The sequence below is a fragment of the Pieris napi genome, chromosome 4 (assembly GCF_905475465.1).
Source record: "Pieris napi chromosome 4, ilPieNapi1.2, whole genome shotgun sequence".
NCBI lineage: Eukaryota > Metazoa > Arthropoda > Insecta > Lepidoptera > Pieridae > Pieris > Pieris napi.
Genome location: NC_062237.1, coordinates 5601487 through 5620856, shown reverse-complemented (window position 1 = coordinate 5620856; position 19370 = coordinate 5601487). Strand labels below are relative to the sequence as shown.

General features: G+C 33.4%; 4 long non-coding RNA genes across 4 annotated transcripts; all 4 read left to right on the top strand.

Annotated features, from left to right (window-relative positions):
* Window positions 1-3757: 3757 nt before the first annotated feature.
* Window positions 3758-5425, top strand: LOC125049112. The gene is made up of 2 exons (XR_007116946.1): window positions 3758-3816; window positions 5168-5425. It is a non-coding gene; the product is annotated as an uncharacterized LOC125049112 (long non-coding RNA).
* Window positions 5426-7736: 2311 nt separating this feature from the next.
* LOC125049120 lies at window positions 7737-9278 on the top strand. Its single transcript, XR_007116950.1, has 2 exons — window positions 7737-8059; window positions 9008-9278. It is a non-coding gene; the product is annotated as an uncharacterized LOC125049120 (long non-coding RNA).
* A 3297-nt stretch (window positions 9279-12575) lies between these two features.
* On the top strand, window positions 12576-15860 carry LOC125049014. Its single transcript, XR_007116928.1, has 2 exons — window positions 12576-13570; window positions 15621-15860. It is a non-coding gene; the product is annotated as an uncharacterized LOC125049014 (long non-coding RNA).
* An 839-nt stretch (window positions 15861-16699) lies between these two features.
* LOC125049238 lies at window positions 16700-19161 on the top strand. The gene is made up of 2 exons (XR_007116970.1): window positions 16700-16981; window positions 18878-19161. It is a non-coding gene; the product is annotated as an uncharacterized LOC125049238 (long non-coding RNA).
* Window positions 19162-19370: the final 209 nt, after the last annotated feature.

The window sequence follows — 19370 nt, the reverse complement described above, 5'->3', positions numbered from 1 at the left end:
ATGGATTAATAAAGCCCTAATAATAATAATAATAATGGCTACATATGCAAAATTATGACAAAAACGAAAATCGAATTAGATAATATGCGATACAACCAAAGAAGTTCCGTTCCGGTATAGATTTCTTACGTAAATCTTAAACACTTACACTTAATAATAATAATAACTCTTATTTTTTCCCATATAACATTTGAAACAACAGTACGATTAAAATTAAGACGGTATTGGGAGACTGGTTTCCAAGCTAGTTAAGAACCTGTTATATGGATAACCAGACTTCCATTCCACAGCAAAGTCATAACAAAATCAAGTACATAGGTATATGAGTAGGCAACAAAATTTAAATAATAGGTAATTAGACGCCATGGTCCGTATCGTTCTCATCGCGTTGCAAATAAATATAATAAATAATTATGAATATGATCAAGACTTTTAAATGGTATGTTATGATTTTACCTATTAAACCTGGTTCTAATAAACAGAAATAATCCAGTGAAGCCCCAACAAGATGGTTGACGCAAGTCGTTTTATGGATTTAAGACACGATGTTTTCCATCACCATAGGTGAAAAATGATAACACAGATATCATCTCGCCAGTTTAATTTTTCAATAAACACAATCAAGATATTATGATTAGTTTTAATTAATATTACTACAACTTGTATTTTTTAACAAGAAAGCAACTTCTACTTAAAAACATTGATAAATGAAATGGTTTGTGCATACAAAATTATGCAATAACCTCGAGTATTACGTCATAGGAGCATTACTATTGATGAGGTATTAAATTGTATTATATAACAAAGCTTATTGTGAACCAGCAAAGCTTAACAAATCTCATTAAAAGCTTACGATTTGCATTAGTTTAACACTGATTAAAGCATTAATTACCAGATAATGGTGATGATTAACCATTTATTAGTCTTGTTTATTTCGAAAATAAGATGAGAAGAAGTAAGTAATATTAGAGTATTGGTAAAGCACTTCTCAATAATATCGTCCGTTCAAACTCCGGTTAAGCAACGGTTCCTCAACATTCTGAGGAGAATGTCTTAGACACAAAATTTTCTAATTATCATGTATACCAGGAGGCTTAACCTCTACTTGCTTTTAAAGAAAATTTACTAAGAAAATCATTTTAAATAAAATATTTTTTGACGTGATAACGTCTTTAAAATCGTTTTAGTCGGGTGACATGTTCAGAAACTTGTGTCACACCAAAACCTCACGAGCGCGATCGCAGGTATAACGAGAGAGAGACGGACCGATCTCCCGTCTCATCTCGAGCGCTGCCAGTAATTCCGTGAATGTATGAAGAAAAATGTATATCATAGACGAATAAGTAAACTTGTCATTTTACACCCGCAATTTATCATCAAAAGTGTGAATAAAACGATAGATGTAATTTAAAATTTGAAAAAATTGTTATCTTCATTAATTCCTTACTTCCCAAAAACTTATATCACCAATAAGACGTTATCACGTAAACATCTCGATCGTAAACCTACTTTACAAACAACCAATATTTTTTTAAATTAACAATGATTTTTTTCAATGAATTATGTCGACCAAATATAAGGACATTCTTTTCTATTTACTGGTTAATTTTCTAATCCAGTACGCAGACGGAGAATTTGTTTCAAAAACAGTGATTAACTATTATAATTAAAGAAGTAGCTTTTACTTTGTTTCTATTTAGAAAGTAACTTAAATTATAAGTACCTTTAATCAGTTTTATTTACGTCTAAAGTATTCTTCTACACAAATTGCGAAATCCTTGCAATGATAATCATCACTTAATAATCTGTGAACTCCAATCAATATTCCTAGCATGATCTATTGTTAAAGAATTTACTGACCTGGTACTCGTACTGTTGGCAATTCTTGGCCTTAAAATACGCCTTTGTTTTACTGATTATAATAACAGGTAAACTGTAACGGCAGGAAAAAATCCACAGATTATAGAAAAAAGGAAAGAAAGTATATTCTAGATTAAAACGAGTAAAAAAGAGTTTCCGTCAGGCTTTTACAGTTTCGCTGCTTTAGGCTCTAAGATAAACACAATTAAAGATTTTTCAAATGTTTAATATAAAGTGTGCCCTTCACCAAATAAATATACAGTTTTTAAGTTAAATATGATAATTATAAATTACACGGGCCGCTGCTTAGGTGTAGATAACAGTCCGATATGCGTCGAAGATTCAGAGGGTTATTAATTCTAATCTCTATAATTTATCTATATTATATAACAACAATATGTTTTTATAAAATTTAGCTTCGGAGCGTAGCTGTTTTGAGCTATTGGTACACAATATAAAATTTTTAAGAGATTCTTGTATATTTGTCCATAAAGGATAGCCTCAATCGATATTATGAAACCTGGACTGAAGATATTAGTGTTTCTATCACCATGGTGTATCATGTTTTGATGACCATTTATATATAAAAATAACGTCGTACTTTAACAAGAAAATTTAACGTTTTTTTTAGGGATTTTTTTGTTAATTTATTCGCCCCAATATTCGCTTATTTGAAATAATAATTATTTGTTTAATTTATTGTTTTAAAACACACGATCATAGTGCCAATTTAAAGAACACCAAATAAATTTAATGCGAATATTTAATATTGTAGAAAAGCGAAGTTATACATAATTATTGAATAGATCTAAGAATTTACTTTATAGTTACAATAAAAATATTAATATTCATTTTAAATCGTTTCATATATCTCATGTGAACTTCGCTGTCACAAAATTATTATTATATTATAGTATTGTCTCACGCGAACACGGAACAAGCAAAAAATCATAATACCATGACAAATACATTTGCCGAACCGGATTAGGTTCTATTCATGACAGCGTATGGACATGCATTAACATACTAGTCATGTTGTTTAAGGCAATAGATACACGACACACGTACAATTCACGAAAAATGCAGTGCCTTATTGGTATTAAAGGCGTCATAAGGAAAATTGTGATCGAGCCTCATTCTATCAAAATATCAGCCAATCGAATTAAAGTTATGTCCGTTTTGAAGTTACCGTATAATTCAAATGCCTAAGCATTCTATTTATTTTCTCTACTGATCTATCTCGATATTCTTAGAGGGACATTGCCTGCTACCTTAAGTGATTCCTTTTGGTTTTGAGTGCTTGAATGCCGCGTACGTTTGGTGGGTCATCTTCGATTGATTTTGTAAATTAAATACCACTACGCTCTACGTAGAGTATAAAAAATATGCCACAGCCATCTCTACGCTTAGGGTGAGATTCAGAGTCGAGTCGAATGCTAAGTATGCAATGTTAAAAACGTATTCAAGAGTTCGTGCTAAATTTGAATTTTACCATTAGATCTTTCAACGCGTTTCTGATAGAACAATAATGAAGCTAGTTAGAAGCGAATGACCTTGAACAGTAATAATATTAAAATACTAGCTTTAGCCTGAAATATTTACAGATAAATTTTTACAACGCATTGCTCTTCTCAGACTGTAAAATAAAAAAAATTACATTCATTTTCGATTTTCCAATACATATTGCTTTTTAAATGTCATATTTTCTTGACAGATTAGAACTAATAGTAACACCATTAATCATTAGCCTTGCGTTGGCAGGTTTTTTTCAATTTTGTTGTCGGTTAAAAGTACATCTAATGTTGACGGTAATTTGTCATTATGATTTTATTAGTTACCATATTGGGGCTCATTGTATTTTGAAGTTCAAGGGTAACTTTTATGTATATAATCCTAAGAGTAAGATAGATTCGTTAGTAAATTGACACATATACTTCAACAATGTTCTATAAACTGGTAAGTCAAATTTATTATTGAGGTTTTTTTATTTTTTATTTTGAGTAGAATTGTGAGTTGGCTGTAGATTCACGCAGCGTGTACAATGTTATCGACATTGATACAACTGAAATAAAATATATATCAATATTATTTACAGCGCACCAGGCCTTTTATATATATTTATTATTTTTACATATGGCAACCCTAAAAATACTTAAAGAACGGCATGTACTATGAAATATGTGTATAGAAAGTATGATAAAAAAACAAATAATAGATAATAAAAGTACAGGTAAATTGACAAGTCAGAATAACAGACTATAAAAAACTAGGTCACAACTATTTCAGGCAAAACTTATTTTCATAGAATTTTTACTGTCACTGTTAACAATGTATCGTTGATGTCTTTTCATTAGACTTACACGTGTATCTTTTTGCGAGATCGTGCTATAGGTATAGCGTTATTGAAAGTATATATAGAGGATAAAAGGAGTTTTTAATTAAAGTTTTTTTAGATCGATTCTACTGACATCACTATATTTAATATAATAAAAATGCGATGCATTATAATTACTGGCCGTTATAGAACAATGCATAGACTAGACTTTTGTTTCGAGTACTATTTTTATAATTAAACTATAATAGAATATTATTACTTCAATACTACACAAGGTTAAACTTTATGCCATGTTAGAAAAAGGTATTTAAAGACAAGAAAAAACAAGTACGAAACGATTCCAAAATTCAGAGGCCCAGACCGAAAAGGTTGTGGCACAATTGCTTTTTAACTTGTATTTTTCATGATTTTTTTTTAAATATTATGGCAATAGTTTTAACTTCATGACTTTTTAATCCTTGTGTAGCATTTTCGTTGTGGTACAATTGAGAAAATTAAATTTTTACATTTCTGAATGATTTTTTTTTTTTTTTAAAGACAATTCACACCAATTGACCTAGTCCCATGCTAAGCTGGTGAAGCTTGTGTTATGGGTACTAGGCAACGGATATACATACATATTATAGATAGATATACATATAAATACATATTTAAACACCCAAGACCTAAGAACAACACCAAATGCTCATCACATCGATGTTCGCCTCAGCCGGGGATCGAACCCGGGACCCATGGATCCGCAGTCAGGGGTACTAACCACTAGACCAATGAGTCGTCAAATATTATGAGTAATGAGTATATTCACATTTCTATTTCCGTCTTTTGTATAAGATATTGGTAAAAGAAAACAGCTATAATACCTACCCAACCCGTTTAATTCACCGAGCAACAGTTATATCTTATTCACTAACCAACAGTGTAATGTTTTGTTCATCGAACAACAGGTATAATATTGGTATTTTATTCTTACAGTTTGTCATTGTCGCTATGCTGGCAGGAGCCCTGGCTGCTCCAAAACCTGCTCCATCACCTCAATATCTGACGTATACAGCAGGCTTGGACTACATTTATCCAGGAAATGTTCCATCTGCTATCTCGCCGTATTCTTCATCATTCTACCCTCTTTCATATGGTGGATATCCTACAGAATACTACCTGCGCAGAAAATAAAATATAACTGATTTTTTTTTAATCTACTGACTATATTAATAAATACTTATAGTTATAATTGTATGGAGTTAGTTATTTATTACCTAATCATTTATTTCTTCACAAAAACCTTTAGTTTTATCATGTATGAATTTGCAAAAAGCAGACTTTATTTAGTGAAACGTGTCGGGTGCCTTGTGTGCAAATACTTTTACATAAATCATTTATTATAAATATAAAATAAACTGGATTGGACCAAAGAATAAATGGATTCTTAATATCTTTTGTATTAAAAATTCACGGTGTTCAAAACGCTGCTCTGAAACCCGACTCTGATTTACAATAATTGACTAAAACTTACAAAAACTATTTTAAAACAAAGAGCTATACTAAAGCGATTATGTAATATATATCTTTTTCTGTTTCCTTATCGCAGTTTCGTTTTATTCTTCTTAGATTACAATATATAATCTCGCAATATAAACTTTTAAATCTTTTTGTTTTGTGTAACTAAGCTAGACTTTTATTTTTATTTTATATTTAAGTCTATTTTTGCGTGCTGTGTTTGTTAGCTTTTAAGGTGTAAATTACAACTTTTCACTTTTTTGTAAGCAATGTTTTTAGTGATGTTATAACTACTATTAGCTTAAACATAAAATAAATAAAGTATCGATTACAAATATGTACTGTCCTAAATTCCGCTACAGTGTACTACTATTTTAATTGAGTTTAATTAAGAGTTGATTTATAAATTGAATATATGTTTTATAATAGGAGTACATATTTTGACGTGATAACGTCTTTAAAATCGTTTTCCAACAACAAACAACCAATATTTTTTTCAGTTATTTTCTTATCTTTCTTACCTCAGAAATACTAAGCTAATGTGTGAGTTTTGCTATTGTTTGATCAAAACACCTAAAACAACAATGTACGCAACATTAGCATAACTTCATAATAGGTGACGTACAACGTAGTTGGATCGATTTCATGGATTTGTATACTGATAGTTCATATATTATGTAATTGAGTATTTAGGCAACTTTAGAACTTTATTATCTTTATCAACAACTTTATTTGAAGCAAGTTTGTGCTTCTACCGACTAAGAAATAATAAGAACTTAACTCCTTTAGCCACCAAACCATTGCAGTAATAAAAAGCCCAGAATTATTAAAAATAAAGGTCTTGATAGCAGTTAATATACATTCTAATTCTGGAACTATCTGTCATTAACAATAATTATAATAGTAGTGGCGCCTACTACTTCAGTTTACATTTGACTCTGATCAACATTCTATGACACACGGCGTTTTTGGGGCTAAGACATGACAGTTTCCCCTACTAGGGTTGCACGCATTCTTGTTTTTGTCATTTATTGTTTAAATACTATAAACTAAGTGCACTGCCTCACCGGGACGCCATGGCCACGTCGCCGGCTACGTAGCCATGGCTACCTCTGGCTTCCTTCGGATGCCAAATGGAGTAGCCAATAGCAGCCATTTTCTGGCCAGTCAGTTCTCTCGGCTTGTAGAAAATGACGAAAATGACGCGTTGTCAATAGAACCTTTTGCTTTTCTTGAACCGTAATATTATCTGGTTCTTTAAAGATATCTACTATTTCTTCCCAACATTTAATTTTCAAGGCATCCCATAAACAGGGATGATTCTGAATTTCTACGATAAATCTCTCAGTATCGAAACTCATTTTTCGCTATCTTATTGCAATGAGCGCGAATTTGGCGTCTTGCTTAGCGGACCGTTGGCTACCGAGTGAGTGAGACGCAACTTGCTCGCATACATTTTGTTGGCGACGTCGCCAGGCTGCCAAGTAGCCAGTCTCCATCCAAGTGACCCGTCGTCGTGGCTACGCTTCCAAATTGGCGAAGTTGCCAAACCGTCGCCAAGTGAGTGAGGTGCCATACATGTGAATACTAATTGTTTGGATACGTAGCCGGCGACGTGGCCATGGCGTCCCGGTGAGGGAGGGCACTAACAGAAACAGAAAAAAAACACACTAAGAAGTGCCTTAAGAGCCATTCCACATATATTCAATTACTTAAATTGAAATACTTTAAAATAATATATGGCACACTGTTTTCTATCACGAGGGATCATTATTAAACCAATTACCCAAATTACCTGAAAAGGCGTTTTAAAAGAAGTTAGAAGAAACTGTTGTGCTTCGTTAATTTGCGGCGCTTTAAGTTAAAAAAACCAATACTTAAAAAATTATGCAATACATTATTAGCCGTTAAAAATAGAAAACTCAATCGAATTAGACTGTGACCGGAAGTCGTATTCGTGACTGAAAAGCAATAATTAATTTCCCGACAAGTTGAATTCACGGCTAGAGGAAAATTTGAAAATAGTTTCTCACAGAGTTAATGATTATTGTCACCTTTTAAGGCCCTAATGTGCAAATAACTATAATGACACATAACCATATACGTCTCCTCTCTGTTTATAATTCAGCACATTTTATTTTGAACAAAGCTAACCTAATTGTAAATTTTGTACTCGTACTGTTATTGTGCTCGTAGTTCACATTGATTCCCAATGAGTTCTTTTGTTTTTCCTCAGCGTAACGAATAATTTCAAGGACTTATTTATGTATAAATGTTATTAAATTCGTAAAAATAAAACAGTATCATTGTGATCTGAGAGGAGGAACACTTATTTGACTATTTAAATTTGAGACGATGTTTGCTAAGCTGGTAAGATATACGAGTATTATTTCTTCAAACATTTTACTTCAATGCCAATCTAGATTTTAAAAATAATTAAATAATAAATTTATATTTTTTTACGTTGTATCGTTTTAAATAAATCGTTAGTAATTTAAAGTCTCATTTAAACGTACACTTGGAATTCGGTATACATTTTAGTTTGAAATATATTTTCATATTTAAGAAGCTTTTACATTTTTAATACTGTATGTAACCAACACACTTGTGGAAGTGTGTGTTGAAAGATACTAGAGATTTGATATGCCTTTTAATAACATTTTATTATTAAAATAATATTTATTTTAACCAGTTTTAAGAACAACAATAGAGCTATTTAAAGAAATATTTTGTGTAAAGGAAACCCCAAATATCCATCTTTTCATGAAATATTGAACATTTAAATCTTCTTTGTAAATAATCTATTGTGTAATAAATAAAAATAGAGTTACTATGTCTGTATCATTTAATAGAAATGAGGTGAACTTGAAGGATTTAAGGTCCATATGACCCTTTTATGTATTGTATCATATGAATATAATAGAAACGCCGTTTACATATATTTAGATCAGATCCTAAGAAAAATTTGTAATATTTTAGACGTTTATTTATTATAAAAATGTTAGCCACTTATAATGAAAGCTATAGTGATACAATTGATGAAAACAATAATAAACAATAAATATATAAATACTACAACAGTATACCAATTAAATTGGCGGACGCTAATTATAGGGTTTAGAATAAATTAGACCAAGGTTAAAACTTACTTATATTTTTAATTAATTTAAGTTAAAGTAATTTATTGTAGCATGTTCAGTCTTTACAGCTTACATTTTTGATAACAACATCTACGAAATGAGTTGTTTCATAGGCGTTGTTGGATGTATAGTTTAAATTTACTTTACGACGAATGGTGTACTTCATTTAATTTTTCAGGTCATCTTATTCGCCGTGTTGGCTTTCGCCATGGCTAGACCTCAGCAACTATACTCCGGATATTATAATACCTACTCAGGTGGATATCCAGGCTACTATGGAGGCTACTCTGGTTATTCAAATCCATTAGCATACAGTGGCTACGGCGGCTATAGTAGCTATCCCTATAACAGTTATAATGGTTACAACGGATTTTACTAAGCAAAACCTTTATACTATGTCGGTTTAAGAATATTGAATTTATGATTACAAACAATTGAATACCGCTTGACTTTTTGTTTTTATCAAAATGTTTTGTTATCAACTGTCAGACATGTTCAATTTAGTTTATAGAAATGTATGCAAAAGCTAATTAAATAATTTGGTTTTGGAAATATATTGTTGAAAATGTTAAAAAATATTTATATGGAACATTCATGGAACATTGTATGTAAAAATATCGTTAATAAATAATATTAGGAGAACATTTTTGTATCATTTCTGAATTCTTTTTTAATAAATTCAAATTCAAACCTGTAGTGTTTGTTTAATTACGCACAACAAATGATATTTTTTAATTCCTTAAATCCTTAATCCTTCATTCCTTCAACACTTAACTTAACGTAAATTTAATTTGTTTATTCACTTACAAAGTATAAATATCTATATATACGAGTATATAACAGAGGAAACGAAAAGGAATTTTTGAAAATGCGGTATCTTCCGTGAAATTAAATTTGCTTAACTTTAATTATTATTAAAAGTTTTAATTCTGACTACTAACTTTATCAATTAAAATATGGATTCCATTCCCGAATGTAGCCTGCCGCACATAAAAAAATCACCAGTATAGTGTAATTCACATAATTCTGACCACTTGCCTTAAAATAATTTAATAAAACAGATGAAAATGTTTCTTCTTCGTGGAACATAAAACACATATTATGTACTTATAAAATCATATATTTTTTTATTAAAAGTAATAAACTTTATTTAATAGGCGGAAGGCTAACTGCGCAGTTACATATTAAACGTATCATTAATTTTTAGTATGTATTTTTTGAGGTTTCTTTAAAAACGTCCCTGCTTGGCTCTTAATAAAAAAAACAGGATTATTAAATACATTTTATGCAGCAATATTAACAATTAAAATTAATTTGCAACAAAGTCATTTCTGAGTTATTCTGATAATTATTCTGCACGTGAATAAAGCTGGTATTGTAGTACATGTTAATGTTCAATATTATGTGCATTTATTAGGGATACTATATATATGTTTTTGTTGTTGGAAAAACATAGATTTGATCATTTCTTGATGTGACAAGGCCACTCTAAACATACATTTATGTATTTTATTTTATACTATACTATTCTCTAACTATTTTATTTTATGATACTCTTGCAGACGCGCAAATTATAAATAAATTTAAGTTATTTAACGTTAGACATACACGCCCGATTCTTATTCATAATTTCATCTGCGTGAATTAAGGATGGGCGTGGAAAGTCTCATTGCTGCACATGTATATGGGCAAGATGAACTCATTCATACATACCTGAAAGTAATTTTATCACCGAGATTTAAACCTAGGACCTCTGATACCCCGTTGCTGCATTTATAAACTTAAGGATCCATATACTAAATTGGGAAGAAATATATTAATTTGCATCTATTTTGTAGAAATTCGAAGTAGTGTATAAGTGATAGTAACTTTTGTATGTAGCCTCAGAAATAAGCCTTTGTTTAACATTGAAACAGACTGAAGACTAATTTATGTAATACGTGATGCGTACAAGCTAACACAGAAAAATAGATAGACATAAAAATGACAGACAATGATACGCCACATATAAAAAAATAATGTAGGTAGTTGCGTTAACTTCTAATTTGTATAAACCTTTGCAGTCGAATTAGTTATTTAGTATTTTTAATAAAATTCCACTAAATCTTACTTAAAATTCAGAAAAATACAATAATGTTAAGTATGCATTCTATTAAGACAAAATCATTATTGTCAAATATCAATTTCAATTTCGCGCCTTCTAAATGTCACTCAAAGCAATGTCTTTGTTTTGTTCTCTCTCTACTCTGTGACATTGTGAGTTAACAGTATTGTGCTTTATATTAGGTTGGGGAAAAAGTCTTTTCGCATTATAGTATGTATGAACTTGTAATAAAATCTCTTTGGCTATACTATATGTATCTGGCTGGTTTTGTTATCAAGAAAAGTTGAGATTTTAAAGAAGATAATTCCAAAATCAAATTAGGATAATGACAGTTTTTTATTTATTTTTCGTACCGTCAAGATGAGTGAATAGAATGAAGAAATTCGATACATTTTAAAATTTTACTACAAAAAGGTCAAAATGCAACACAAGCCGCGAATTTTTTTTGCGATGTTTATGGACCTAGTGCAGTGTCTGTGAGAGTAGCACAAATTTGGTTTAAGCGTTTTCAATCCGGAAATTTTGATGTCAAAGATCCAAGTCGCTCTGGTCGCCCTATGACAGATAAAATGGATGCAATTTTTGAAAAAGTGGAGCAAGATCGGCATATCAGTAGTTACGACGTAGCTGAAGAACGGGGAATTGACCACAAAACAGTTTTGGCGCATTTGAAAAAACTGGGTACACAAAAAAGCTCAATACTTGGGTACCTCACGAGCTCACTGTAAGAAACCTAATGAACTGTGTACTCATTTTTGATTCTTTATTACGACTTAATGAAACCGAACCATTTTTGAAGAAGCTGATAACTGATGATGAAAAGTGGATCACGTACGACAAGAACGTGCGAAAAAGGTCGTGGTCAAAGGCCGGTCAGGCTTCACAGACTGTGGCGAAACCCGGGATAACTCGCAACAAGGTGATGCTGTGTGTGTGGTGGGATTGGAAGGGCATTATTCATTATGAGCTGTTACCACCAGGCAGGACCATCGATTCTGAACTCTACTGCTAACAACTGATGAGATTAAAGCAAGAAGTTGAGAGAAAGCGGCCGGAATTAATCACCAGAAGGGGTGTGGTTTTTCATCATGATAACGCTAGACCTCACACATCTTTGGCCACTCAGCAAAAACTGCGAGAGCATGGCTGGGAGGTGATAATGCATCCGACGTATAGTCCTGACCTTGCACCTTCAGATTTCCACCTGTTTCAGTCTCTTCAGAATTCTTTAGGCAGTGTCAGGTTATCATCACGAGAGGACTGCCAAAACCAATTATCGCGGTATTTTGATCAGAAGCCCCAAAATTTCTATAGCAATGGGATCATGTCCCTACCTAAATAATGGCAAAAAGTTATCGAACAAAATGGTACCTACATACTTTAGTTAAATGTAAATAAAGTACATTAAAAAATGTTTTGAATTTTCTTAAAAAATGCGAAGAAACTTTTTCCCCAACCTATTATTATTAATTTTTATTTTCCAAAGTGAATCGTGTTCCCTTATTAGTATAAGATCCCGCTATACAACGACCTTCACCGAGATGCTTATTTAATGAAACTTATTTTATATTTAATTTAATATGTCAATAAATATAATCCATATGGGTTGCCTAGCAAATTTCAGTCCAGAGTATGTTTAATTAATTGTAACGGACGTGACGTCGCCAGTCACATCCTGCCAAGCCAAGCCAAAGCCAATGCCATAGCCAATGCCAAAGCCAAGCCATGCCATGTTGACCAACCCTCCAGCCAACCGCCATGCCTGCCAACCGCAAATGCCAGCCACTTGGAGGGGATGAGTCTATATAAGCCAAAGCCAGCCATATTAAAACTTACTTTTTGGAAGACGTAAAATAAAGAACAAGTGTGCTGTCACTCTGCCATTTTATTTTCGCTGTCAGTTATAATAAATTAAAATACAAATATCAATAAAAGAATAGGTCAATTATACTCAGAAGTGGGATAAAACGACCTCGCCACAAGTTTTTCGACCTTCTGACGAATCAATGTCGGAGGAAGATGAGGATACTCCTTCACCGCCGGCACTGAAGCTGCTCAAGAATCTGCTAATAAAAAGAAGTAATAAAGGCTCCACGCGATCTTCAATATGACTGTGTTGATGAAGCTCCAAATAAGTCACAAGTACATCGTGCTGCATTTTTGACTCCGGAATTCGACCTTGACATTGAGGAATTTACGATAAACTACGAGGTCAAGCGAAGAAGAGGTACAAGCGCCTGTAGGACTACGATTATACGTGGGAGCAATGGAAAAAGCATCTCTAGCATCAAGATGGCCGACGTTAATCTTTTCATCTGACCGATGTCCTATCCATAGCGAAGAGATAGATAGATAACCTATCAACAGCGAAGTCAACAAAGACAAACTTCCATCTGGCTCTTCTTTCCATCAAGTGCGCGTTCTGGAGAATAAGGTCGGCAACGATGTGGTAACGCCACCTCGACACTACGAGTTTGGTGGTCTACTCTTATCCCTCTACCCTGCTCCGTGGCGAAGATGGTTACATCAAAGTCGTCAACACCGGGTGCGAGGTTATCGTGTGGTCGCCGGAAGAGGTCCTAACATGGGCTGAAAGCTGCCAGGAATCTCCGTTACAGCCGTATAGTCACTAGTCAGGTAATTTCCTTTGCTGCTTGCCATACTTTTGCCAATTATAATGCCAATAATATAGGTGAACCCGTAACTACTGATTTATGACTGACGCGTGTAAATTGGGAATAGCCGGTATACTTCTATAAAAGCAGACTGACGGTACGTTGCGCCCCGTTATATATTTTACTAGAGCATGTATCATAGTTATGAGTTTGAGACTCTGGCAGTCGGTGGAATCTTTGCGTCGTTTTCGCGTATACATTGTCGGGAAAAAGGTTAAGATTGTGCAGCAGTCCGCGCTACGCTTACTAAACGCGACATTATACCACATATCGCGAAGGTGGTGGCTTTCTAAACAAGATTACGATATAAGTGTCGAGTATAGGCCGGGAGAACATATGAAACATGTAGATGCGCTTAGTAGACATCCGGTTGATGCTATGAACATGAATCGTCTAGAAGTGGCGGATTAATTTTATACGGTGCAATGTCAGGACGATAGTTGATCGCAATCGTTAGTCAATTAAAAGATAATACCGGCGGATATAAAATAATTTCGAAATTATTGATGATAGGCTCTATCGTAAAACCTTGAACGACAATAGGTTAAACTATTCGAGTACTACAAAGGATATTTCGTTTATTTTTCTTCTCTGATCACATAGTCACCGATCACGGAAAGGCGTTCACGAGTAACTTTAAGAAGTTTTCGAACGATAAACAATTAAGACATACTCTCGCTTGTCCGCGTTCTATCGGTCAAGTGGAACGTACAAATAAGACAATATTGGATGCATTACGAGCCACAGACCCTAGTGAAGCCTCTAGCAATTGGGCTAACTCTTTCCCCGACATAATTTGGGGAATTAAAAACACAATTGATAACACCACCATTTACAAACCTTACGATTTGATGTTTGCTCGGGCCGGTAGATCAGTATGTGATGTTGCGGTTCCCGGTCGTGTTTCTGAACCAGTAGAGTCGCGTCGAAAGAAAGCATCTGATAGGATACTAAAAGCGAGTACTACAATGAAACGTTACTTGACAAAAAAAACGAGAATCTGCTCACATCTATAAGCAGGGTGATTTCTAGGATAGGGTCCTATGGCGACAAACACCGACTTGTAGCGCATCCAAAGTTAACACTAAACTTGACGACATGTATTCCGGTCCTTATGTCGTAACTAAGGTAGTGGGCAATGATAGATACCAACTTACGGATGGCCGAGTGTAACGGACGTGACGTCGCCAGTCACATCCTGCCAAGCCAAGCCAAAGCCAAGCTAAAGCCAAGCCAAAGCCAAGCTAAAGCCAAGCCAAAGCCAAGCCAAAGCCAAGCTAAAGCCAAGCTAAAGCCAAGCCAAAGCCAAGCCAAAGCCAAGCTAAAGCCAAGCCAAAGCCAAGCTAAAGCCAAGCCAAAGCCAAGCTAAAGCCAAGCTAAAGCCAAGCCAAAGCCAAGCCAAAGCCAAGCTAAAGCCAAGCTAAAGCCAAGCTAAAGCCAAGCCAAAGCCAAGCCAAAGCCAAGCCAAAGCCAAGCCAAAGCCAAGCCAAAGCCAAGCTAAAGCCAAGCCAAAGCCAAGCTAAAGCCAAGCTAAAGCCAAGCCAAAGCCAAGCCAAAGCCAAGCCAAAGCCAAGCCAAAGCCAAGCTAAAGCCAAGCTAAAGCCAAGCCAAAGCCAAGCCAAAGCCAAGCCAAAGCCAAGCTAAAGCCAAGCTAAAGCCAAGCTAAAGCCAAGCCAAAGCCAAGCTAAAGCCAAGCTAAAGCCAAGCCAAAGCCAAGCCAAAGCCAAGCCAAAGCCAAGCTAAAGCCAAGCTAAAGCCAAGCCAAAGCCAAGCCAAAGCCAAGCCAAAGCCAAGCTAAAGCCAAGCCAAAGCCAAATGAGAAGTACAAGGGTTTACGTGGATATAAGAGTTTTACTGGATTACTATCTGCCGATTCGTTAAGACCCTATAAAAGCATTAATACTGTATCTGATAGTGCCAGCAGTTCAGATGAGCAACTTGAAACCGAAGATCTGATTGATTTATTAGAGAGCTAATTGTAGTTGTTGTTCCCACGGGAACAACTGTTTCAGGATGGCCGAGTGTAACGGACGTGACGTCGCCAGTCACATCCTGCCAAGCCAAGCCAAAGCCAATGCCATAGCCAATGCCAAAGCCAAGCCATGCCATGTTGACCAACCCTCCAGCCAACCGCCATGCCTGCCAACCGCAAATGCCAGCCACTTGGAGGGGATGAGTCTATATAAGCCAAAGCCAGCCATATTAAAACTTACTTTTTGGAAGACGTAAAATAAAGAACAAGTGTGCTGTCACTCTGCCATTTTATTTTCGCTGTCAGTTATAATAAATTAAAATACAAATATCAATAAAAGAATAGGTCAATTATATAATATTAAAAAAAAATTTTTTTTTTATAATTAGCATGTAGTAAATTTTTTGAACTTTTTTCAATCAATATTTTTAATCAGGGTAGTATTATATATGTATCACTATAACCTTCTTTTATACTAAAAATATACGCATAAATAATTAATTGATTAAAAACAACCTAACTTTTGCATATTCTATGGGCTTCATACTTTCGATTGGTATAGAATTTATCTAATAATCATACCGGTGAAATGTTTAAAAAAATATATTTTTTAAATTAATTAAAAATACTCTGGACTGAAATTTGCTAGGCAACCAATATGGATTATATTTATTGACATATTAAATTATATATAAAATAAGTTTCATTAAATAAGCATCTCGGTGAAGGTCGTTGTATAGCGGGATCTTAGACCATATACTGTTACTAGCTGACCGGGCAAACGTCGTTTTGCCATGTATATAATTTATAATAAAAAAATAGGGGTTTATCGTAGAGGTGTGAAAGCAAGGGGTTGTATGTATTTTTTAATGCTGTACCATAAAAAAATTAAAACAGAAAAAAATCTTACAATAAAAAAAAATATTTAGGGGTGGACTACCCTTAACATTTAGGGGAATGAAATGAAATGAATGAAAAATAGATGTTGTCCGATTCTCAGACATACCCAATATGCACACAAAATTTCATGAGAATCGGTCGAGCCGTTTCGGAGGAGTTTTACCACAAACACCGCGACACAAGAATTTTATATATTATAGTGATTGTCTAATTATCAGAGTAGGTCGTAGTTAATATAAGAGTTATTCTTTAAATTTATCAATATAGAAAGTTGTGGAACCCTAAGGTTTGATTATTGCAAATTGAATCCGCCTAATACGGATGTAATTATTGACATAACCATCGAATACATTACCTGTGAAGATCAAGGACATCAATCATGGAGACAAGTGCGTGAGGCGTGGTCAGTCTTGTTCTATTGTATATAAACTAGAGCAATAGTGTAATCGATATCACTTGAGAAAACGCATCCAAGAGACAAGCAAAATGTTCTTCAGAATCGTAAGTTTTACATTGTTATTATCTAATAATATTTTACTTGACTCAATACTCATATGAAAGTTTTAAGTTAAAAATCGAGAACCAACCCTGCGGAGATATAAGACATATTTTCGTAGTATTCTAGGTACTCGATTTACGGTTACGTTTAGTCGCTTACGTCTAACGAAAACAATTCAAAGCAAGTAGTAATATGACCATATTTAAACCGTTTTGTTTTTCGTTATTTATTCTCTTCGCTTTTATATAACTATGTAATATTTTAACGGCGCCTTCATCTTTTTCTCAGAGAATTAATTTAAAAAAATATCGACTTCGTTAAGTCTATACTTCGTCTACTAAAAAATTATATCGAAGTAAAATCCTTTATTTATTTATATATTTTGAACTACATATATATTTTTAAATATTACATTGATAACTATTGCTATATGTTTATTTATACTAATATTACTAATTGGAAAGATTTATGTGTGAATAAATTAAAAAAAATAATCTAAACTGAATTTTAAAATTCTCTCACCATTAGAATGTTACGTTTTGCTTTTCACAAAGGATATATTTATTTCTAAAATATTTTTAAAAAAACGTCCTTCCAATTGAAGCCAGAACAGATCTTTAGCAATTCATATGAGTTCTACGGCATTTCGGCTAGTAGGGTTATTGTTTAACTCAAGCAAATTGCTTTAGCGAAGTTATATTTTATAGGCTTTCTTATCCCGAATATATTGTTGGTATTATCAAGTTAATTTTCTTTGTTCCAAATTTAATTTTCCAAAGCCTGATTATTGTTTTCTCAACCTTTGTATGTCTACCGAGTTATTTATAGATGTAAATGTTGGTAAATCGTTCATGCGAAAGTAATAATATATTTTAATTTTTAATCTTAGCTTTGAAATTTCGACACTAATAACGATATTAGGTACATATGGGGATTTATATTAGTATGATCAATAAGGTAACCTGTAACCTACAAAAAATCTAAACATATGAGTATCTTGTCGTATCTAGGTCGTATACCTTATGCAAACTATAATTGAAAAAAAAACTTACAATATAATCTTAATCGCTTTAGGTTCAATTTCAAGTTAAAATTAATTACTACTGTATTGTTGTATTCCAGAATATTTTAAAGGACGGATTAGTTCTATATTAAAGCTGGGGTTTATAAATTCGTGACTTTTATATGACTGTCCGCCCTTCACAACTTCAGACTCATTTTCAAGTGTTTGTCAACACTATTCGAACGAAATCTTTTCTTATAAATACAACACATTCGATAACGTCAAATATATTGGATATGACATAGCAATTGCCTATGTTAACGGTGTTGAAAAAACATTTTTTATCGTATTGTGAAAAAATGTGTAATGTTTGAATCCTCTAGCAGTTTGTTATAGATATTATAGACTAACATTTGATTATTAAAATTATTTCCAAATGAATTATAAAAGGTAGAAACATGGCCATGATTCATATTTAATTTGTTATCCGTAAATTAGCATTTTGGATTATGATTTTCAACTAAGCCGTCGAGTTGGCCGAATAGCATACAGCTTGTTAAATATAATATTTTTTATTGTTATCTTCATGCGTTATTATTATTGTACATCCAGAATTTTAGACGGCGAATCCATGGGTTCGATCCCCGGCTGAGACAAACATCGATGTGATGAGCATTTGGTGTTGTGCTTAGGTCTTGAGTATTTAAATATGTATTTATATATCTATGTATCTATAATATGTATGTATATCCGTTGCCTGGTACCCATAACACAAGCTTCACCAGCTTAGCATGGGACTAGGTCAATTGGTGTGAATTGTTCAATAAAAAAAAAATAGTTATAAACAATAAATAAGGAACACTATACATGTTAACGTTTTTGTGTTTTATTTCAGCTCGCATTCTTCGCTATCGTGGCGGTAGCTTTCGCCAGCCCAAAGCCGGAACCTGAGCCACAAGTAGTAGCCTACACCGCCCCGGCAGCCTTCCCCGCATTCTATGGAAGCGGATACGTCCCAGCCGCTTACACGTTCCCTTACGCATACAACCCTTACTTTGTACGATAAACCTACAAATTTACAATTCCGCACTTGATTTGAAATGATTGTAAATTGTCACGACGACCAATATCATGCTAACTGACTTTGTTTCGCCTTTCTAAATAAATTTTTGAATTTTTTATATTTTTTTATTATAGAACTAGATGACCCCGTGAACTATGTTTCACAAACATATATTTGTGACAAAACTTTTAAAATAAACCAAAGAGATCGGACCTCATACAGCAGACTGTGACAACTTTTTATTTCTAAAAAGACGTCCAATTCCTAACTAAGAACAGTTTTTATTGGAAAATGTAATTGTTGTTTTTAGTATTTTTCTTTAATT